The sequence below is a fragment of the Palaemon carinicauda genome, chromosome 10, assembly GCF_036898095.1.
Source record: "Palaemon carinicauda isolate YSFRI2023 chromosome 10, ASM3689809v2, whole genome shotgun sequence".
Taxonomy (NCBI): Eukaryota; Metazoa; Arthropoda; class Malacostraca; order Decapoda; family Palaemonidae; genus Palaemon; species Palaemon carinicauda.
Window position 1 is genome coordinate 157,133,629 of NC_090734.1, and position 22,318 is coordinate 157,155,946.

The 22,318-nt window shown below is 48.4% G+C and overlaps 1 long non-coding RNA gene across 3 annotated transcripts in view; it reads right to left on the minus strand.

Annotated features, from left to right (window-relative positions):
- The window catches only part of LOC137648900 (uncharacterized), a 63,360-nt gene extending 41,757 nt beyond the window's left edge, over positions 1 to 21,603 (minus strand). For all 3 annotated transcript variants that reach the window (XR_011045749.1, XR_011045751.1, XR_011045750.1), the window contains exons 1-3: positions 21,082 to 21,603; positions 6,788 to 9,051; positions 6,402 to 6,538 (exon numbers count right to left, since the gene is read on the minus strand). This is a non-coding gene — a long non-coding RNA (uncharacterized lncRNA). The remainder of the gene's footprint in view (positions 1 to 6,401; positions 6,539 to 6,787; positions 9,052 to 21,081) is intronic.
- Positions 21,604 to 22,318: the final 715 nt, after the last annotated feature.

A 22,318-nucleotide genomic window follows, 5' to 3' on the forward strand; every position in this document is an offset into this window, starting at 1 on the left:
CCCAGTGGAGGAGGATGTTGCTGATGCCATGCAGGACATCCAGTTGGACGACAAGATGTCTGACTTGTCCGATCGTGCGGAACAGGATCTCCTCGCAGAAGGCGAGGAGGAGGATCGAGATCCTATTGCTGTGGAGGAAGAGGTTCCCGTATCTTCAGACGTGCCGGTTCAGGTCCCTGAACCTATCCCCTCTACCTCGTCCGCTCTTCCAGCAGAGCTAGGACAGGCTCTCTCTTCCATTGTTGGTATGATCCAACAGATGCAGAGGGAGAATAATCAGAAGGCCGCTACTTTGGAGCTCCAGATGCAGAAGATCACAGCATCACGTGGACCTCCAAAGAAGCTCAACGTGAAGGACCTTCCTCTGTGCTCGGATGCCAACCCGTGGAGATATGCTGAGCACATGCCGATGACGATTGGGAAGATCGTCATGTCGGAGAAACTGGGCTCAGTTCCCCTTGAGGAGGTGGAATTCTGGCCCAGTAGAGGGGCCTACCCGGACTGTTATGTCCGTTTGAAGAAGGAGCCGGCCTCGAAGGAGGAGACGGAACCAAAGGAGGTGATTATCCTGGATCACTCCAAGGCTCAAGCCACTTTAACAGCTGCATTGAAGGAGAGGGGGTTCTCAAACTCTAAAGTTGCCGCTTTGAGTAAGAAGCACCCCTCCTTTGTATCCTCCCCGGCTAGGGCCTTCCCCTTTATGCAAAAGGGGTTCGCGGCCGTCTTGAAGGCGGTTGAAGCTGGCAAACCGTGTCCATCTCTGGAGGAATCCAAACCTCTGTCGTTGGCATTGCCGCTGGACAATAAGGACTGGAAGGAGGTGCACCTCACTTTCTCGGTTGGGAAGTTGGACGCCGACATTGCAGGTCAGCAGTTCGGCGAAAACCTTCCCAAGTTGTCGGAATTCCTCCTACGGAGGGAATTGGACACAAAGGAGCGCCTGGCAGCCTCGATGTCTCTCCAGACCAACATGGAGACGATGGCTAGCGACCCCAAGATGCCGGAGATGTTCATGGTAATGGCCAAGATCCATCTGGCCACGGTGACTAAGGACCTCTATTGCTTTGTTAAAGCAAGGAGGGCCTGTAGGGAGTTTGTGTTCGCCTCGGCCACAGTGAGGCATGAACCCAAGAGGCTCATTTCATCCAGCATCTGGGGTAAAGATCTCTTTCCCAACGACGTGGTCAAAGAGGTCGTGGACAAGGCAGCCACTGAGAACCGCAATCTTCTCCTGAAGTGGGGCCTGTCCCTTAAGAGGAAGTCTTCTCCGGATGAGGGCCCTCAGCCGAAAGGAAAGGCGAAGAAATCAAGGTTTTCCTCCCGTCCAGCCAAGCCTTTCAAACCACAAAGACAGCAGCAGCAGCAGCCAGCTTTGCCTCCGGTACCACAACTGGTAGCCCAGACCCCGACCACCTTCCAATGGGTACCCCAAGCCATGTCATCAGCTTCCCCGGCATTCAATCCCGTGTTCGAGGGACAATCAACCACGTTTCGTGCAAGACCCAGAGGGGCAGCCAGAGGTTCGGCGAGACGCCCCTCTAGGGGACGAGGATTCAGAGGTGGTCGCGGCCAGGGAGGCAAGACTGCAGGGCAGTCAAAGTGAAGTGTCGCCGGTAGGTGGGAGACTTCAGTATTTCCGGGATCGCTGGACCTTCGATCCCTGGGCCCACAGCCTTCTCAAAAATGGACTAGGTTGGAGTTGGTACAGTACTCCGCCCCAGTGCCCTCAATTTTTCCAACACTCCACCCCCGTTTTGGAGGAGTACATCCAAGATCTGTTGGAGAAAAAGGTGATCCGTAGGGTAAAGTCCATCAAGTTTCAAGGGAGGCTGTTTTGTGTTCCCAAGAAAGACTCGGGGAAACTCAGAGTCATTCTGGACTTGTCACCACTCAACAAGTTCATAGTGAACCACAAGTTCAAGATGTTAACGTTACAACACATAAGGGCCTTACTGCCCAAGAGGGCATATACCGTCTCCATCGATTTGTCAGACGCATATTGGCACGTTCCAATAAGTCGCCGTCTCTCCCCCTACCTAGGATTCAAGCTACAACAAAAACTTTATGCTTTCAGAGCGATGCCCTTCGGGCTAAACATAGCCCCAAGGATCTTTACGAAGCTTGCGAGCGCAGCGCTCAAACAGTTACGCCTAAAAGGGTTCCAAGTAGTAGCCTACCTGGACGATTGGTTGGTGTGGGCAGCATCCAGAGCAGAATGCTTGCAAGCTTCCCTACAAGTGATTCAGTTCCTGGAATATCTAGGTTTCATGATCAACAGAAAGAAGTCTCGTCTTTCTCCAGCTCAGAGGTTCCAGTGGTTGGGAATTCACTGGGATCTAGTGTCACACCGTTTTTCCATTCCGATGTCAAAGAGGAAGGAAATAGCGGGGTCTGTCAGGAGACTTCTAGGTTCCGAGAGGATATCAAGACGCGAACAAGAGAGGGTTTTGGGCTCTCTTCAGTTTGCATCAGTAACAGACCCAGTGCTAAGAGCACAGCTAAAAGATGCAGCGGGAGTATGGAGAACCTTTGCATCGAAAGAGCGAAGGGACTTGAAGAGACCGGTCCCACTTCGACTACGTTCTCTTCTCAGACCGTGGTCTCAAGCCAGTCGTCTAAAGAGGTCTCTACCTCTTCAGCCATCCCCCCCGTCAGTGACAATCCACACAGACGCCTCAAAGGTAGGGTGGGGGGGTCACTCCCATCGGAAAAAAGTGCAAGGGACCTGGTCCAAGCTATTTGGGACTTTTCACATAAACTGTCTAGAAGCTATGGCAGTGCTTCTTACCCTGAAGAAAGTATCCCCACGTCACTCGATCCATGTAAGGTTGGTACTGGACAGCGAGGTGGTAGTGAAATGTCTGAATCGGCGGGGATCGAGATCCCCACCCCTCAACCAGGTAATGTTAGCCATATTCCGACTGGCGGAGAAGAAGAAGTGGCACCTGTCAGCAGTTCACCTTCAAGGAGTCCGGAATGTGACCGCGGACGCTCTATCCAGGGTTACACCGATAGAGTCAGAATGGTCCCTAGACGCAGGATCATTCTCCTTCATCTTGAGACAAGTCCCAGAACTGCAGATAGACCTCTTCGCGACGAAGGACAACAAGAAGCTGCCGAAATATGTGTCCCCATACGTGGACCCCTTGGCAGAAGCAGTAGATGCGATGTCCCTCGATTGGAACAGATGGTCCAGGATCTACCTGTTTCCCCCTCACAATCTGATGTTGAGGGTCCTCAACAAACTGAGATCCTTCAAGGGAGTAGCAGCAATAGTGGCCCACAAGTGGCCGAACAGTGTATGGTTCCCTCTAGCTCTGGAACTACGACTGAGGTTTCTACCACTCCCGGACCCAGTTCTGTCCCAGCAAGTCCAGAAGTCGACTGTCTACGCTTCATTACAGAAAACCCGAACCCTGCAGCTCATGATTTTCTCTCCCTAGCGGTGAAGAAACGGTTCGGAATCTCGAAAGATAGCATCGACTTCCTGGAAGAATACAAGTGTAAGTCTACTAGGAGGCAGTACGAATCTGCATGGAAGAAATGGGTAGCCTTTGTCAAAGACAAGAACCCACAAGAGATCTCTACGGAGTTCTGCCTATCCTTCTTCATTCACCTACACGGACAGGGGCTGGCGGCTAACACAATTTCTACATGTAAGTCAGCCCTGACAAGACCCATTCTATATGCCTTCCAGGTAGACCTCGCTAACGAGATGTTTAATAAGATCCCGAAGGCCTGTGCTAGGCTTAGACCATCAGCTCCTCCAAAGCCTATTTCGTGGTCGTTAGACAAAGTCCTTCATTTTGCCTCATTACTGGATAATGAGGAATGTGCATTGAAGGACCTGACTCAAAAAGTGATCTTCCTTTTTGCCCTTGCTTCTGGGGCCAGAGTTAGTGAGATTGTGGCCCTCTCGAGAGAGGAGGGCCGAGTTCAGTTCCTGGATGGGGGAGAACTGAACCTGTTTCCGGACCCTACGTTTCTCGCTAAGAACGAGTTGCCCACCAACAGGTGGGGTCCCTGGAGAATCTGCCCTCTGAAAGAAGATGCATCTCTATGTCCTGTAGAATGCCTAAAGGTCTATCTGCGTAGAACTTCAGACTTCCATGGGGGCCAACTATTCAGAGGAGAAACATCGGGCTCGAATTTATCTTTAAATCAGCTTAGGGCGAAAATTACATATTTTATTCGCAGAGCGGATCCTGACAGTTCACCCGCAGGTCATGATCCGAGGAAAGTTGCTTCATCCTTAAACTTCTTTAACTTTATGGATTTTGAGCACCTTCGTTCATACACTGGCTGGAAGTCTTCCAGGGTATTCTTTCGACACTATGCTAAGCAAGTGGAGCAGCTAAAGAGGTCTGTGGTAGCAGTTGGTTGCGTCGTTAACCCTGCTGTTTAACTCTGCGAGGAACAGTGGAATCATTCGGGACTTTGATTCTTGGGTGAGTGGTTAGTTATATGCGTTGATATAACTAGTAGTGAAGGCTCTGAGAGCCCACAGTGACTGTTCCAACGTTATGGTGATGGTAGCACAAGTACAGACAGGTGTGCCAAGCGTTTGCTAACGCTAATGTCAGCAAAGTAGTAACATGGACGTTAACTTTGATACCTGGGTATGTGGCAAGTGACCTATTTGTTTTCTTTCAGATAACCATTCATCCATGCACTACGGTACTTGTGTAAATTGTTGGTCATCCACCTATCATATGTACATATTTATGGTGACCATGTCTATTTATTGTTACTCAATAAACTTGTTCTCGGGAACCTTGCGTCTCCTTCACCTATATTGATTTCATGTTATTTATTGAGCATTTAGCCTATGTATATTAATCGGGGATATCTATAATAGCCTATCCCTTAATGCAAAGCCTTGTTGCACTGGTTTATACTTTCCTTAGCATAAAGGACTCCACCCCTCTCTGAGGACGGTGGTGGCAGCAAGTTTAATCCTACGCAGATTTAACCTTTTTGTCTAATTTTACTTCGACCAGGGTGCTGGTCGGGATTTTTCCCCTTGGATGCTGTAGTCCCGTAAGACTATGCTTTACTTCATATAGAGTGAGACCACTATATTGTACTGGCTGGCGAGTGATTCATACATAGGTATATGTACTCTTCGTTCGTTTCTAGAGTCTAGTAGGACTCCTCCCTGTAGGGGGCAGGAAGCGCTTTCATGGCTTATGATTAGTGAAAAGATGTATAACGGTAACATCTTAGGTCTTTCAGTCGAGTTGACTAAGAAACATTCCTGAGGAGTACGGCACGTATTGAGAATCCACAGATACAGTAATGCTCTGGTATACTTCCATCAGGACGACATGGCTTGAGCCCAAAAAACGGATTTTGAGCGAAGCAAAAAATCTATTTTTGGGTAAGATAGCCATGTCGTCCTGATGGACCCGCCCTGTTCCTTTTCAAAAAAAAAAAAAAAAGAGTGAAAAGGGTTGTAGGACCCCTCCCTACATACAGTATCTGTAGCACCTCGTGTATCGCTACAAGGAATACAGATGGCGCCGCGAGAGGCGCAGGGCACGCTTTCGAAACGGGGAGGAGAGATGCCTTACGAACGGCTCCCCCCTTTCTTATCGTTTTCGTTTTCTTGCCATTTGACCCCTACGAAGTGTTAACTCTATTCGGGGTATAGATTGCTATGAGGCGTGTCAAGAATACGTCCACTGATATTTACGATATCCCTAAGGTCTTTTTTAGGGATACTCGCTCCAGGAGTTAGAATTCTGGGTACCCGAAGGTAAATTCTCTGGGAATATCGCCGTAGTTGTAATATACCCTAGGAAGCTGCCTTTAAGGAACTTCCATCAGGACGACATGGCTATCTTACCCAAAAATAGATTTTTCGCTTCGCTCAAAATCCGTTTTATGAAATTTCATACAGTATGTCTTAACCCTTTTACCCCCAAAAGAACGTACTGGTACGTTTCACAAAACTCATCCCTTTACCCCCATGGACGTACTGGTACGTCTTTGCAAAAAACTGCTATTTACATTTTTTTTGCATATTTTTGATACTTTTTTGAGAAACTTCAGGCATTTTCCAAGAGAATGAGACCAACCTGACCTCCCTATGACGAAAATTAAGGCTGTTGGAGCAATTTAAAAAAAATATACTGCAAAATGTGTTTGAAAAAAATAACCCCTGGGGGTTAAGGGTTGGGAAGTTCCAAATAGCCTGGGGGTAAAAGGGTTAAGATGACACTTCATCCCTATCATAAATTCTAACAGACAAGTTTACAGCTACGCTGAAACTGCAATCATATCAAAGAACGAGGGTATCTACCTTTGTAGGAGCAAACGTTTTTGAAATTACAATGAAGATTACAATGAAATATACAGGTACCTGTAAATTTTCCAAAACTTAACACTACTGGACTCACTCGCATTTGGAAAATCCATCGAGGTAATATGGTTATAACAGTAGAAATGAATGGAATACAAATTAATTATCCTTGAAATTATCTTCTTTGAGTTGTCCCTTTTCTGGCTTCTGCTCATAAGTGGCTGTCATCATGAACTGAAAAAAAGAAAAAAACATGAATGGAATATTTTCCTATTGAAAAAGCACAGGATCTTTCTTCAAACTTCAGATAGTACTTCAAGATGAATAATCTCAGGCCTGCTTGGGGCATTCATATAAATCACTATATTTTAATCAGTAAAGCTGGCAGCCGTAAAAATACAACGCTGCTAATATCACTTACAGTACTGCAATTAAATTGTAGCAATATCACAAAGCAAGGTTCTCAAAAACTACCGTACTTACTTGTACGTGCAAAATCTATAGATGATGTAGCAGAAGAATGTACAGCACAGTAATGAAATATTTTGGCCATGTATGTCAATGATTCTCATTGTCCTTCTTTATACATGCAGTTCTAAGGCGTCATTCTCCAGCAGCAGAATTCAGTGGTCACGTTGGTTAATTTGCTAACTCTTGGGGCTATTTCCTGTCTGTTAGCATATTGCTGTTTAACTCTTGGGGCTATTTCCTGTTTGTTAGCATATTGCTGTTTGACTCTTGGGGCTATTTCCTGTTTGTTAGCATATTGCTGTTTGACTCTTGGGACTATTTCCTGTTTGTTAGCATATTGCTGTTTAACTCTTAGGGGCTATTTCCTGTCTGTTAGCATATTGCTGTTTAACTCTTAGGGGCTATTTCCTGTCTGTTAGCATATTGCTGTTTGACTCTTGGGGCTATTTCCTGTTTGTTAGCATATTGCTGTTTGACTCTTGGGGCTATTTCCTGTCTGTTAGCATATTGCTGTTTAACTCTTAGGGGCTATTTCCTGTCTGTTAGCATATTGCTGTTTAACTCTTAGGGGCTATTTCCTGTCTGTTAGCATATTGCTGTTTGACTCTTGGGGCTATTTCCTGTTTGTTAGCATATTGCTGTTTGACTCTTGGGGCTATTTCCTGTCTGTTAGCATATTGCTGTTTAACTCTTAGGGGCTATTTCCTGTCTGTTAGCATATTGCTGTTTAACTCTTAGGGGCTATTTCCTGTCTGTTAGCATATTGCTGTTCAACTCCTGTAGCTAGTTCCTGGGTGTTAGCATACTGCTGTTTAACTCCTGGGGCTATTTCCTGCCTGTTAGCATATTGCTGTTCAACTCCTGGGGCTAGTTCCTGTCTGTTAGCATAATGCTGTTCAACTCCTGGGGCTAGTTCCTGTTTGTTAGCATACTGTATTGCTGTTTAACTCCTGGGGCTATTTTCTGTCTGTTAGCATATTGCTGTTTGACTCTTGGGGCTATTTCCTGTCTGTTAGCATATTGCTGTTTAACTCTTGGGGCTATTTCCTGTCTGTTAGCATATTGCTGTTTAACTCTTAGGGGCTATTTCCTGTCTGTTAGCATATTGCTGTTCAACTCCTGGAACTATTTCCTGTCTGTTAGCATACTGCTGTTTAACTCCTGGGGCTATTTCCTGCCTGTTAGCATATTGCTATTCAACTCCTGGGGCTAGTTCCTGTCTGTTAGCATACTGCTGTTTAACTCCTGGGGCTATTTCCTGCCTGTTAGCATATTGCTGTTCAACTCCTGGGGCTAGTTCCTGTCTGTTAGCATACTGTATTGCTGTTTAACTCCTGGGGCTATTTTCTGTCTGTTAGCATATTGCTGTTTAACTCTTGGGGCTATTTCCTGTCTGTTAGCATATTGCTGTTTAACTCCTGGGGCTATTTTCTGTCTTTTAGCATATTGCTGTTTAACTCCTGGGGCTATTTCCTGTCTGTTAGCATATTGCTGTTTAACTCCTGGGGCTATTTTCTGTCTTTTAGCATATTGCTGTTTAACTCCTGGGGCTATTTCCTGTCTGTTAGCATATTGCTGTTTAACTCCTGGGGCTATTTTCTGTCTTTTAGCATATTGCTGTTTAACTCTTGGGGCTATTTCCTGTCTGTTAGCATATTGCTGTTCAACTCCTGGGGCTATTTTCTGTCTGTTAGCATACTGTATTGCTGTTTAACTCCTGGGGCTATTTCCTGCCTGTTAGCATATTGCTATTCAACTCCTGGGGCTAGTTCCTGTCTGTTAGCATACTGCTGTTTAACTCCTGGGGCTATTTCCTGCCTGTTAGCATATTGCTGTTCAACTCCTGGGGCTAGTTCCTGTCTGTTAGCATACTGTATTGCTGTTTAACTCCTGGGGCTATTTTCTGTCTGTTAGCATATTGCTGTTTAACTCTTGGGGCTATTTCCTGTCTGTTAGCATATTGCTGTTTAACTCCTGGGGCTATTTTCTGTCTTTTAGCATATTGCTGTTTAACTCCTGGGGCTATTTCCTGTCTGTTAGCATATTGCTGTTTAACTCCTGGGGCTATTTTCTGTCTTTTAGCATATTGCTGTTTAACTCCTGGGGCTATTTCCTGTCTGTTAGCATATTGCTGTTTAACTCCTGGGGCTATTTTCTGTCTTTTAGCATATTGCTGTTTAACTCTTGGGGCTATTTCCTGTCTGTTAGCATATTGCTGTTCAACTCCTGGGGCTATTTTCTGTCTGTTAGAACATTGCTATTTTTGCCATCATTACCTGTTAAGTGGAAAAAAATGCAATTAGGAATTGCCTGTACAGATATCATAAACAAAATATGGATCCATATGAGAAAGAGAGAGCCATACACACTGAAGTGAACATGGAGTCAAATACTGTACAGTAAAAATAAAATGTCAAAACTAAATAAACAATTCACATTTCCTTGAACTGTTCTAACAATATAAAAAGCTAATGAAACATTTGGGCTTTTTATTCTTCAAAATTTACTAGATATACAAAACTATAAAGCATTTAAAATTTTAAAAGTAAATTGTTTTCAACTATAGAAACCAGAGTCCTTTAGTAGGAGTATTATGTTTTCAGCATCGCTGGAATTCAGTTGTTAAAATCTAACGAGGTGTCGATAGTTACCGACAGAAAGCAGGGAAGCCCACCCAACTCTGAATTGCCCCTTTGAACTTCACCCAAGACTAGTGGGGTGGTTGAGGCGAGAAATAAAACTTGTAGGACTTAGGTTTGTATCATCATCTCTTCCTACGCCTATTGACGCAAAGGGCCTCTGTTAGATTTCGCCAGTCGTCTCTATCTTGAGCTTTTAATTCAATACTTCTCCATTCTTCACCTCCTACTATATGCTTCATAGTCCTCAGCCAAGTAGGCCTTGGTCTTCTAACTCTCCTAGTGCCTTGTGGAGCCCAGTTGAAAGTTTGGTGAACTAATCTCTCTTGGGGAGTGCAAAGAGCATGCTCAAACCATCTCCATCTACCCCTCACCATGATCGCATCCACACATGCACTCAAGTAATCTCTCTTATAGTTTCATTTATAATTCTGTCCTGCCAGAAAATACAAATTACTTTATCAATTTGGCAAGTTGATCCTACATAGATACAAACCCTAGTCCCTTGATAGGAGACTCATCTTAGGGGGGGAATAAGTTCCTAAACCAAGCTGGCTGATTTTAAATCCCGGGATGTCCAAACACTTTGACCTTATGAGGTGCGAAAGTGATGACACCTGTCCACCTCCTACCACCTGAAAAAAAGATTCTCAGGTGATAGGGTAGATTTCTGTCCGACAACAGAAGGTCATTGAAGAATAGCTTATCTTAAATGGGTTTGAGGTCTGAATACAAAGCGAAATAACTTGTGGAGTTGTCTACATTCGTGCCCATCCTCAAAATCATACGGAGGATGGGGGATACACTTCTATATATACTCATAGTAAAACCCATTCGGTATGGAAGCATGCCTGCATCAATGTCCAATCTCGCGAAGCGCAGCACGATTGGTGCATCTCAAGGGAAAAGAAAAAGGGAAAAAGGCCCAGACCTTCTTATCTCTCATCTTAGAATTAAAAACTGCTATCCTAGATATTTCTTGTCCTACGGAGGAGCTAAGAATGCTATACAACCTCCTGAGCAGTTATCACAGGTCCCAATGAGAATTATTCAATGACTTCTGGGTATACTGTACTCCCAAAGAAAGTAAGCCGAGAAGGTTGCCTGGTGTTCCAGACTCCAGCCTTCAACACACGATTCAGTTGCAGGTTCTTCACGATTCAGCGACAGGTTCTTCTAGAAGGCTATTACTATACTGTACAGTATAGATCCAATCCCTCTGACCTTGTAATTACAACCTTAAGATAATTCTTCAAGATCATCACCTGAAGGAGGAAATGCTCTACTAATCTTTAATTGAAGCTAGAAGAATATGGTATTCCTGGAGATCTTCCTCTTGAGTTTACCTATACTAACAAAATGGTTTTGTAGCTGTGGTCTGATGGGGGCAGCGTCCGGTTGAAATACCATGGAGTTCGCGTACGTGCGTCTCCAAGGCTGATGCAAATGGGAAGACGGTGTTTCTGAGTTTGCTTTCTAACTGATGTTTGCCCTACAGGTTCAAAGGGGGCCCACTTCAGGGACAAGAGAATTCAGGGGATTTCCCTCCAAGGTGATTAAAGTTTCTTTGAGAACCTAACTTCTGGAAGCTCCTCGTGAACCTATAAACTCGACGAAGAAGAAAAAGCTAAGCTCTTCCGTCTAAAGTCCTGGCTCAACACTAAGCAATAGCATATTATCGCTGAGACTGGGAGGAGCTTCTCCCGGCGAAAGTATAAAAGAAAATCTGCTAACAGCTGCAGAGAAGCTTCGACTGTAGGCACCATTCAAAGATGGCCCACTGTGTCCAATACATGTAGGCATAAAAGCTACTGAGGCATCCATACAGCTCATTGATAGTGCTCGAAGGAGATGCTGGGTAGTTTTCAACTGTGAAGTGACAGGTAAGTCAGTGCATCACTGTGCCTCTAAAGCACGGACTGGCACAGCAGGTTGTGCTACCTAGGAAGTTATCTCGGCACCATATATACATATAATCAGTGCCCAAGCCAAGTCTCCATCCAAGCTGGGACTAGGAAGAGCCAGGCAATGGCTGCTGATCACTTAGCAGGTAGGCTACACTTTTAGGGTCTCCCAAAATCCCCATCCTTAGCTCACAAGCATGAGGAGGTTGCAGCTACTAAAGAAACTAACGGGTTTGAGGAAGACTCGAACGGGTATAAATTTCTCTACAGAAAATACGATTTTCGATGAGTAAAAACACACCACCCTAAGTTAATTTGAGTGAGTAGAGGAACGAGAGGAATAGACTGAGCAATGTCAAGATATTATAGTAGTGGAGGTGATCGATTGATTGATTTAAGGTTTTCCGGCATCCTGACATCTATGGTCATTGACGACGAATTTGGAGGTGGGGTGAATTTGGTTTAATGTTTATTAATGACAACACTCAGGTAATGATTCACCCTAAATCAGCATAAGATGTAATATCCTTCAAAAAACCTCAAATACCGAAGAGGCTGATAATACATATTGGTCAATATTATGGTATTCATTATTTGTACCAGTAAATTTCTTTAAGGTTTGAATATGTCCACTAATGCAAGTAATGAAATAACACAATATCTAGACATCATCAAAACAACAATATTACCTAAAAATGACAAATTCGAAGATAATTTGTATTTTTCCTAACCATACAAACCTTAGCTATTTACAAAGGGTTTTACTTTTAGCGCAGCTGAAATGACGAGGCAATAGTTTTTAACGAAGGTTAATTACCCCCGCGCTAGTTAGCGGGGGGTGGGGAAGGGTAGCTTGCTACCCCTCCCTCCTCCACACACCGGTGACTTGCTTCACTTCACTTAGAGGTAGGACTTGACTTGGGGGTCAGGGATGGCGGGCACATATGTGTAAATAGCTAAGGTTTGTATGGTTAGGAAAAATACAAATTATCTTCGAATTTGTCATTTGTTCCGTAACCGAAATGCAAACCACGCTATTTACAAAGGGTGACTTACCCCTTAGGAAGGGTGGAAAGTCCCCAGCCTTACTGACTTCGGCTTGCCCGGGGGCTCGTTCCCTCAGTGAGCAGCACTAGAGAGAGGGAGCCCCTGTACCTCACAGGTTCCTAGCATCGCTAGGAACGAGTGGCCTACATAAGCAGTGTGAGGAGGAGTGTGTGACTCGTCCTATGAAGTTGACCTTGCGACCTTCAGATAGGAATTCTAGGATAGGACGTTCCCCATACCACCTCGTCAGGGTATGGGAGACGCAACAGTATTAAGCTTAATACTAGGAGCACAAAGAAGCATGGGTTACCTGCAGAGGTCGAGGTCAGCTATGCGAGGACCAGGATGCTGCTTCCCCAAGAGAGGGGAGAATGAAGAAAAAAGTAAGGGTCAGACATACTCTTTCATTCACGCAGACTAAGACCGGGTAACAACGCCCTCAACCTACTGCTACTTGTCCAAAAAGGAGCCTGAGGTTAGACCAGCTGTTGTGCAGCCACCACAGGGCCGATAGAGAACGTATCGAGGCTCCTGTGGGTCACGTCTTGCAGGTAGTGGGCTGTGAAGGTCGTTTGACGCTTCCAGACCCCAGCTTGAAGTACCTGCGTCACAGAGAAGTTTCTCTTGAAGGCCAGGGATGTAGCAATACCCCTGACATCGTGGGCCCGAGGGCGACGTGACGGAGGAGGGTCAGGATTCAGGGCATGGTGGATAACCCTTCGAATCCAAGCTGAGATGGTGTTCCTGGTGACCCTCCTCTTTGTCCTGCCTGTGCTCACAAACAAAGCTCGCACATGAGGACGGACTGCAGCTGTTCTCTTCAAGTAGTACCTCAGACACCTCACTGGGCATAGTAGCAGCTGGTCTGGGTCGTTTGTTACAGAACGGAGACTCGCGATCCTGAAAGAGTTGAACCGAGGATCCGGCACTCCAGGATTCTGAGTCTTGGCCACAAACTCAGGGACGAACCTGAACGTTACCTCCCCCCATCCCCTTGAATGGGCGATGTCGTACGAGAGACCATGAAGTTCACTAACTCGCTTGGCCGAAGCCAAGGCGAGTAGGAAAGCCGTCTTCCAAGACAGGTGGCGATCGGAGGCCTGGCGTAATGGCTCGAAGGGAGGTCTCTTGAGAGACCTGAGGACTCGAACCACGTTCCAAGGAGGGGGTCTCACTTCCGACTGGGGGCAGGTAAGCTCATAGCTACGTATGAGTAAAGAGAGTTCTAGCGACGAAGAAATATCCACGCCCTTCAATCTGCAGGCCAAGCTTAAGGCTGAGCGATGGCCTTTCACCGCCGAGACAGAAAGGCGCATTTCTTCTCGCAGATACACAAGGAAGTCCGCTATTGCTGGAATAGTGGCATCGAGTGGAGAGATACCCCTTCCACGACACCAACCACAAAAGACTCTCCACTTCGCTTGGTAGACTCTCTCAGAGGACCTTCGCAGGTGCCGAGACATTCTCTCCGCAACCTGTTGCGAAAAGCCTCTCTCCGCGAGGAAACGCTGGATAGTCTCCAGGCGTGAAGCCGAAGCGAGGCTACGGCCCTGTGAGGGACACCGGAGTGGGGTTGTCTGAGAAGCTCGTGTCGTGGAGGAAGCTCCCTTGGGAGTTCCGTCAGGAGTTGCAGAAGGTCCGGAAACCATTCCGCGTGATGCCATAGCGGAGCTACTAGAGTCATGGAACAGTTGACCGATAGTCTGGTCCTGTTGAGCACCCTTCTCATCAGACAGAATGGTGGGAAGGCGTACACGTCGATGTTGTCCCACCGTTGCTGGAAAGCATCTTGCCAGAGTGCCTTGGGGTCCGGGACTGGTGAGCAGTACAGGGGCAGCTTGAAGTTCAAGTCTGTCGCGAACAAGTCCACCGTCGGGGAACCCCACAAAGTCAGGACTTTGTTGGCTATCTGAGGATCCAAAGACCACTCGGTACTCACTATCTGCGAAGCCCTGCTCAGACTGTCGGCGAGCACATTCCTCTTGCCAGGAATGAAGCGAGCTGATAGTGTTATCGAGTGGGTTTCGGTCCACCTCAGAGTCTCTACTGCAAGATGGGATAGCTGTTGCGAAAAAGTGCCTCCCTGCTTGTTGATATAAGCCACTACCGTGGTGTTGTCGCTCATCACCACCACGGAGTGACCCGCCAGGGACCGTTGGAACTGCTGAAGAGCCAGAAAGACGGCCTTCAATTCTAGCAAGTTGATGTGTAGGCACTTTTCTGATTCTGACCAAAGGCCTGAGGCCCTCTGGTTCAGAACGTGCGCCCCCCATCCTTCTTTTGACGCGTCCGAAAACAGAGTCAATTCCGGGGGGAGGACGAGAAGACTCACTCCCTTCCGCAGGTTCTCGTCGGCCAGCCACCACCTCAAGTCCGTCTGTTCCAGAGACCCCATTGGGATCAGAATGTCCGGGGAATCGGATCCTTGATTCCACCGGGACTTGAGCCGCCATTGAAGGGATCTCATCCTGAGGCGGCTGTTTGGAACCAGACGGGCCAGGGAGGATAGATGGCCTAAGAGACGCAACCACGATTGGGCGGGGAGTTCTTTTCGCCTGAGGAAAGGCTCCGCAACCCTCCTCAGCCTTGCTATCCGGTCGTCTGATGGAAAGGGGTTGTGGAGATTGGTGTCTATTAGCATGCCTAGATAAACCAGTCGTTGGGACGGCTGCAGAGAGGACTTCTCGAGGTTTACCACGATCCCCAGATCCTAGCAAAGATCCAGAAGCCTGTCTCGGTGCCGAAGAAGGGTCGACTCCGAGTCTGCTAGGATCAGCCAATCGTCTAGGTAACGAAGGAGACGAATGCCGTTCCTGTGCGCCCAAGATGAAATCAGGGTGAACACTCTGGTGAACACCTGAGGAGCTGTGGAGAGACCGAAACACAGCACCTTGAACTGGTAGATCTTGTTGTCTAGGCAGAATCTCAGGTACTTCCTGGAAGACGGATAGATTGGGATCTGGAAGTACGCGTCCTTTAGATCCAGTGTACACATGAAGTCTTGTGGTCTCACCGCAACTCTGACCGTGTCTGCTGTCTCCATGCTGAACCGGGTTTGTTTGACACACCTGTTCAGAGCTGAGAGATCGATGACGGGTCTCCAGCCTCCAGTAGCCTTCTTTACAAGAAAGAGTCGACTGAAGAAGCCTGGGGAGCCGTCCACGACATCCTGGAGAGCACCCTTCTCGAACATGGTCTCGACTTCGGCCTGAAGGGCCAGCCCCTTTGCCGATCCCATGGCATAGGAGCTCAACGACACTGGATTCGCTGTCAGGGGAGGTTGAGATGACGTGAACGGGACGCGATAACCTTGTCCGATCACTGAGACCGTCCAAGCATCGGCCCCGTGATGTTGCCACCTGCGGACGCAACGCTGAAGGCATCCCCCCACAGGTGGACACGCAGGGGGACTGCCACCCCTAGGGCTTGCGGCCGCGGCCGCCACCCCTAGGAGTCTTGCCTCCCCTGGAGGACTTACCACCCCTCTTGACCTTGGCTGGAAAGGGCTGGGGTTTAGACACCACTTTCTTAGCTGCCGGTGCCTGTTTGGGAGCCTTACGAGGCTGTTGCTGCTGTTGTGGCGGGGCTGGAGGCTTATAGGGCCGAGTTGTAAGAGCCCTGTGGAGGAGGGAGTCCGTGCTGGATTTCCTCCACTTCTCAGCCGTTCGCTCCAAGTCTTGAGGCTCAAACAGGCTCTCCCCCAGAAGGGAAGCATGTCGGAGCCTACACACATCCACGGCGGGGACCTTCGGATGGAATCTCTCGGACACAGCATCGCGACGCTTCAACACCGAGTTGGCCCACAGGATGGTAACCTGGTGCGCCAAAAACTCGATGGAGCGGGTGCCCGAGAGCAAGAAGGTCTCTAGGGCCTTCCTATTGGTCTCCTTGGACAAGTCCTCCGATCGCAATAGGATGCCCAGAGATCCTAGCCAGAAGTCCAGCCACGAAGTGGCCTGCATGGCACACTTAGCGACCTTCTCATGGTTAAGGATCTCCGCCGCCGAGAACGACACCTGCCGGGCAGAGAGTTTCTCCAGGGGAACTCCCTTCGCCAGCTCCTCCACAGAGTGATGGAGAGGAAGAGCGAGGTTGTGCTCAACCAGGATCTCGAAATACCTCCTCTGCTGAAGGCGAGGAGGAGGGATAAGCTTGTTCCCGGCAGTGGAACGACTGGAGGAGGCAAGAAGTGAGAGCTGAGCGTTGGCCCTAGCTTTGGCACTCTTCAGCCCCCGAGACCAGGGCAGAGCTGCACTGGTCTTAGGGGCCTTCCGAACGTCAAACACTTCATCCAGAATCGTGTCTTTGCCTTCACGGGGGGCGATGACTGGATCCGTAAGTCTGTTAAGTGTCCTTATCAGGCTTAGGACCTGCCAGAAGGCATGTTCGGACTCTTGCTGTTCTCCTCCCTGCGGGCTGGCAGCTAAGTCTCCTGCCCCAGGAATCTCTTCCTGGGGTGACACGTGGACATTCCCCTGGGTAGTCGTGGGTTCCTGACGAATCCTTGCAGAGGATTTAGGGACGGTCTTGGAATCCTTGGGTTCCCTCCTGGAAGGGATACAGGATCCCAACAACGAGGTTCGAGGGGCCCCTTCCTCACGAGACGATTCTCCTGCCTGAAGCGAAGTCTCCCCCCCTGGTGCCGAGGGGAAGACTACCGCCCCACTGGACTCACCTGAGGACGGAAAGGCCTCGTCCACGGGAGAAGGAGAGAGTACTCGTGCAGGAGAAGGGACCTTCGAGACCGACCTCTTGGGAACCAAATTCGCCCTAGGGGAAGTCACCACAAAGTCCACTCCTCTCTCTCTCTTCAGCGTAGGAGAGACAGCCACTGGTTTGTCACCCTGGCCGGCGAGTGCTGGTTTCATAACCCTCACTAACGCCCGTGCCAGCGGACCAAACCAAGTCTGCTGCTCCAAGGACACAGAGTCCGAAATCCTCGCTAAAGAGAAAGGGATCGGGCGATCCTTCGGAGTGGACACGACGGTACCTGCCTGAAAAGAAGGTGGGGAAGAATGCTGTACTGACCTGTCTTCATCCTGCACTACCAACCTGTGCTTGGATGGAGGTGATCCCGAGTGCCGTCTAGGAGCACGCGTCCCTGCTGCTACCACCGGCTGTGGAATTCGCCGCGAACGATGGTCGCGCGAGGGCGAATGGTCGCGCGAAGGCGAATGGTCGCGCGGGAGAGCGGGCGAGCGATCGCGCGGGCGCGCAGGTGGATGATCGCGCAGGCGCACAGGCGAGCGGTCGCGCGGGCGCGCAGGCGAGTGGGCGCGAGGGTGGGCAGGTGAATGAACACGTGTCCGAGGCGACGAACGCAAGCGTTGGCGCGACGGCGAGGGATCGTGCTGCCGCTTAGGTGAGGAAGATCGCTGGCGATGTCGCGATGTGGTATGTCGACGCACTGGTGTGCGATGGCGAGCAGCATGCGCAGGTGAATGATCGCGTGATAGGGTGCGATGGTGATCAGCATCCGCAGGAGGGCGATAGTTCAGGGTTGTGCGATGAGGAGCAGCATGCGTAAGCGGGCGATCGGTCAGGGTTGTGCGATGGCGAGCAGCATGCGCAGGTGAATGATTGCGTGATAGGGTGCGATGGTGATCAGCATCCGCAGGAGGGTGATCGTTCAGGGTTGTGCGATGAGGAGCAGCATGCGTAAGCGGGCGATCGTTCAGGGTTGTGCGATGGCGAGCAGCATGCGCAGGTGAATGATCGCGTGATGGGGTGCGATGGTGATCAGCATCCGCAGGAGGGCGATCGTTCAGGGTTGTGCGATGAGGAGCAGCATGCGTAAGCGGGCGATCGTGCAGGGTCGTGCGATGGCGAGCAGCATGCGTAGGAGGGCGATCGTGCAATGGCGAGCGATGGCGAGTGGCATATGCAGGCGGGCGATCGCGCGATGGCGAGCTAGAAGCTGGCGAACCATGTTCCTTCAGGAGCATTGGCGAACGTCGGTGCGTTCGTTGTCGCTGTTGAATAGGCGATACTAAGATCGCCTGTGCGCGCTGGCAAGCAGGTGAACGCTGGCGAGGAGGTAATCGCTGGCGTGTAGGTGATCGCTGGCGAGCTGGTGATCGCTGGCGAGCAGAAGGTCGACGCGTGTCCTGTGAGAGGACAGGTGGTGCGGCGCGTTCACAAGCAGGAACGGGAAGATCGCTGGCGCGTTGGCGAACATGTGTTTCTGACACACGCGCAGCACGATGTTGCGTAGCCACAGGACCAGGCAGATGGTGAGCAGGGAGTTCAGCAGGAACTAAAGGGTGGTCAGAGACCGCAGGGCGATGGTCCTCAAAAGAGCGCTGACGCTCGGAAGAGAGCTGACGAGCAGGAGAGCGCTGGCGAGGGGGGCGAACATCAGGAGAGAGCCGACGAGCAGGTGAGCGTCGGCGAGCAGGAGAGTCTTGGCGAGCAGGAGATCGTCGACGAGCAGGAGAGCGCTGGCGAGCAGGAGATCGCTGGCGAACAGGTGAGCGCTGGTGAGCAGAAGAGCGCTGGCGAGCAGGAGAGCGCTTGTGCGTTAGCACTGCTCGCGTAAGGGAAGAATCCCTTAGCCCCGAAGGGACCGTTGCCCGTCGGGTGACGAGTTCTCCAGAAGGCGAAGATCCGGCAGGAGATGGTGAGCGGTCTGCAGAGAGGTTCAAGGAGGGCGGAGCAGTCGGTTGAGGCTGACGAGGAGAGTCCCCCCCGGAGGACGAAGACCCAAAGAGGCGCCTCTTAGTCCCCCTGTAAGGAGAAGGGAGGCCCTTGTGGCGTAGAGGGCGGTGAGCCTTACGGCGGAGGCGGCCTCGGGGGAGATCGTCGGGACCATCGGTCCTCCGAAGGGGAGTCTCCGTCAAAACACTTCCCTCAGAAGGAAGCTGGGCAGCAGTCGAGACCGAAGGACTCACTTCCCCCTTCGAAGGATGCACGGAAGGAGGAGGAGAGCCTTGAGCACCATCACCAGCAACAGCACCTGCGGCGGAAGGCCCAGCCACGTCGGAGGCCTCTGTCACCACGACGTCGACAATAGACAGAGGGTCTACCTCCGCTACCACCGGCGACTGTTTAACAGCGGCCCCCAACGAGACAAGGTCAATAAGAGCGACCCTGGAGGGCAAGCCCTTAAGCCCCAGGGACGACCAAATCTGTAAAAGATCATCACTGGATAAGGCATTATTATCAATAACCTCCCCCGGAGGAGGAGGGGGAACCGCCTCGCTATGGGAGGCGACGCCCTCTCCCCCCACCGAAGGTAGGGAAACAGAACAAGGGCCTGCGCTCCCACTCGGACGACTCTCCTTAGGAGGCGGACGAGGGGGAGCTTCGGAGGAGGTTTGGGCGGCGGAAGAAGAGTCCCGAGAACCTTCCTCCTTCAAGGCTAACCCCGGAGGAGAACGGTCTCTCTTGGACTTCTTCTTACGCCGACAGCCAAACCTCTCCCACTGGGAGGCAGACCACTCCCTGCACTCACGGCACATGTTATCCTGGTCGCACCGTCGGCCCCGACATTGAGGGCAGAGGGTGTGTGGATCCGTAATAACGTCCGACATGAAAGTCCCACAAGGACGGCCGGCAACTCCAGGGCATGTACGCATAGTGAAGAAAATAACTGAAGGTCAACTTCCAACCAAACACACACGCTGAAAAGAAAAAGCAGAAAATTAAAGGCTGTCACGAAGGCGATGAACAGACACGTCTGATCACCGCCGAGCCAAAAGTGAAGTGAAGCAAGTCACCGGTGTGTGGAGAGGGGAGGGGTAGCAAGCTACCCTTCCCCACCCCCGCTAACTAGCGCGGGGGTAATTAACCCTCGTTAAAAGCTATTGGCTCGTCATTTCAGCTGCGCTAAAAGTAATACCCTTTGTAAATAGCGTGGTTTGTATTTCGGTTACGGAACAAATGCATTTTCTTCTAGGGTTTCCAATAAGTTACAAGATGCAAGGAGAATGGTGAAAAAAAATTACTCGACCAAACTATGAGGGCAAAAACGCAACCACGTAAATAAAAAAGGGTAATGTTTCGGTAGAGGCCCACCCAGCTATTACCGCTTGCCAGTACATAGGAGCTTAATGTTTTTCTTTTTCGTGAGCAAAGTGAACGCATGGGGAAGCAAAAAACCATTAGATTTTGGTAATATTCTGATTGTCTAATGGTTTTTGCTCCACTGAGAGCTCGTTTCACTGGCGAAGAAAACGTAAAAAGATCAAGCTCCTATGAACTGGAGAGCAGTAAGGGCTGGGTGGGATTCTACCGAAATATTACCAAAAAAAAAAGATCATATTATACAATAAAGCTTAGAAGTCGCCAGAAATACTAGTGGTCGTTACCCTAACCCAACGAGTGGGGGTATATGTCCTAAGTTAGGTTAGGTATCCTAACTTTCCTTCAACAAACAACTACTGTGAAATAAGAAATTTCCAATATGACTAGGCTTGACCTAAGCTGAAATTTTATCAAGGTAAATCAAGATACTGAAGTGATATTTGCCTTCTATAGGCATATTCTATTGTAAAATTACCGTAATTATACAGTTAATTAATCTTACATAATTACAATAACGTTTTCAACACAAACGGCCAGCTCACATTTGCGTTGGGGTCCTTGGCCGTTTCTAACTCTACTGAAATTGTCATAAAAGAATATATTAAGATAAAATTATGACTTATCTATGAAAAGATAGCATTAAATAATATTCGTAAATATATATGAACATATAAAAACACTTCATAATTACATTATAATTAGTTTTCGGTCACATTTCCCCCAGACTTTAATCCCCTTCTTAAAATGTTCCCCTCTGATCCGCAATCTTGAGGTCGGACCAGCTATGACGTGCTACTTTCTTCTTAATCACTGCTTACTCGTTTGTTAAAGAGTTCCCTTGTGTTTTTGGGTAATACGAAAGACGAAGAATAAAGAAAATAGATAAATGAGGATGAAGGAAAGGCGCATGACCATCGCAGACTTCATTTATGACTCGTGAGATCGTCCACTAGTTTCTTTTAGGTTTCCTACAACTTTGGCCAATTTACATAAGTTAGTCAACTAATTTATGTTTGTACACTATCTATTACTAATTACCCTTTCATCAAATTTGACACCCCCCCCCCCAAGATATGTATTCATAACACTGATATTTCAGAAAGCTCATACTTGTATCAACGAGCCAAATTAAATTCGCCTTCTTTCAACACTAATCATCACATGTTAATAAAAGGTCCAGTGGAAGGGAAGCAGTACGGTCCCTATTGCTAAAATTAAGTGTAACCACAAGGCACTAATCAAATGGAAAACAATATAAGTAATAACACTAAATACTGCTGGAATAATAAAGGACAATAAAAAAAGGGTGAACAAACTAGAAAACACTACAATCAATTCTCATTATAAATTCTCTATTGAATCATAAAGAGCAACGCCTTTTTTCATTTTTTTCACCCATCTCTATCAGGAAAAAAAAAATAGACTAGATAAAAAATAATGCGCTGCTGAGTCAGGAAAATTGAAAGTTAACCTCAAAAGAAGAGCAATCATAGTCTGATCGGAATTACTTTGTGGACATACGGGAACTTTTAAAAAATAACCTCTATTAATTAGCAAACAATGCGATTGTAGGAATCTGCAGTGCATGGCAATGTGTAAATATCTATCCCAAACAATATCACAGGAAGGGAAAATAGTCAAAACGTGAACAGTATCCTCCTAAACCTCACGAAGAAAAGTATCCCACACACAAAAGTATGAAAAAATAATATCATGATCCGAAAAGAAAGTAATATTCATCACATATTTGCAAAAGAAACTGATCAAACATAAATAAACCGGTAAATAAACTGCTACTCGAAACGCAAACTTTCTCTCTCTCTCTCTCTCTCTGACCCTCTCGACTCCGGGCTATAGTAAAACCAATCTGTCGTGGCCGCTGAGACGATTTCTGACCCACTGTATAGCGTACTCGTGTCAAAATAATT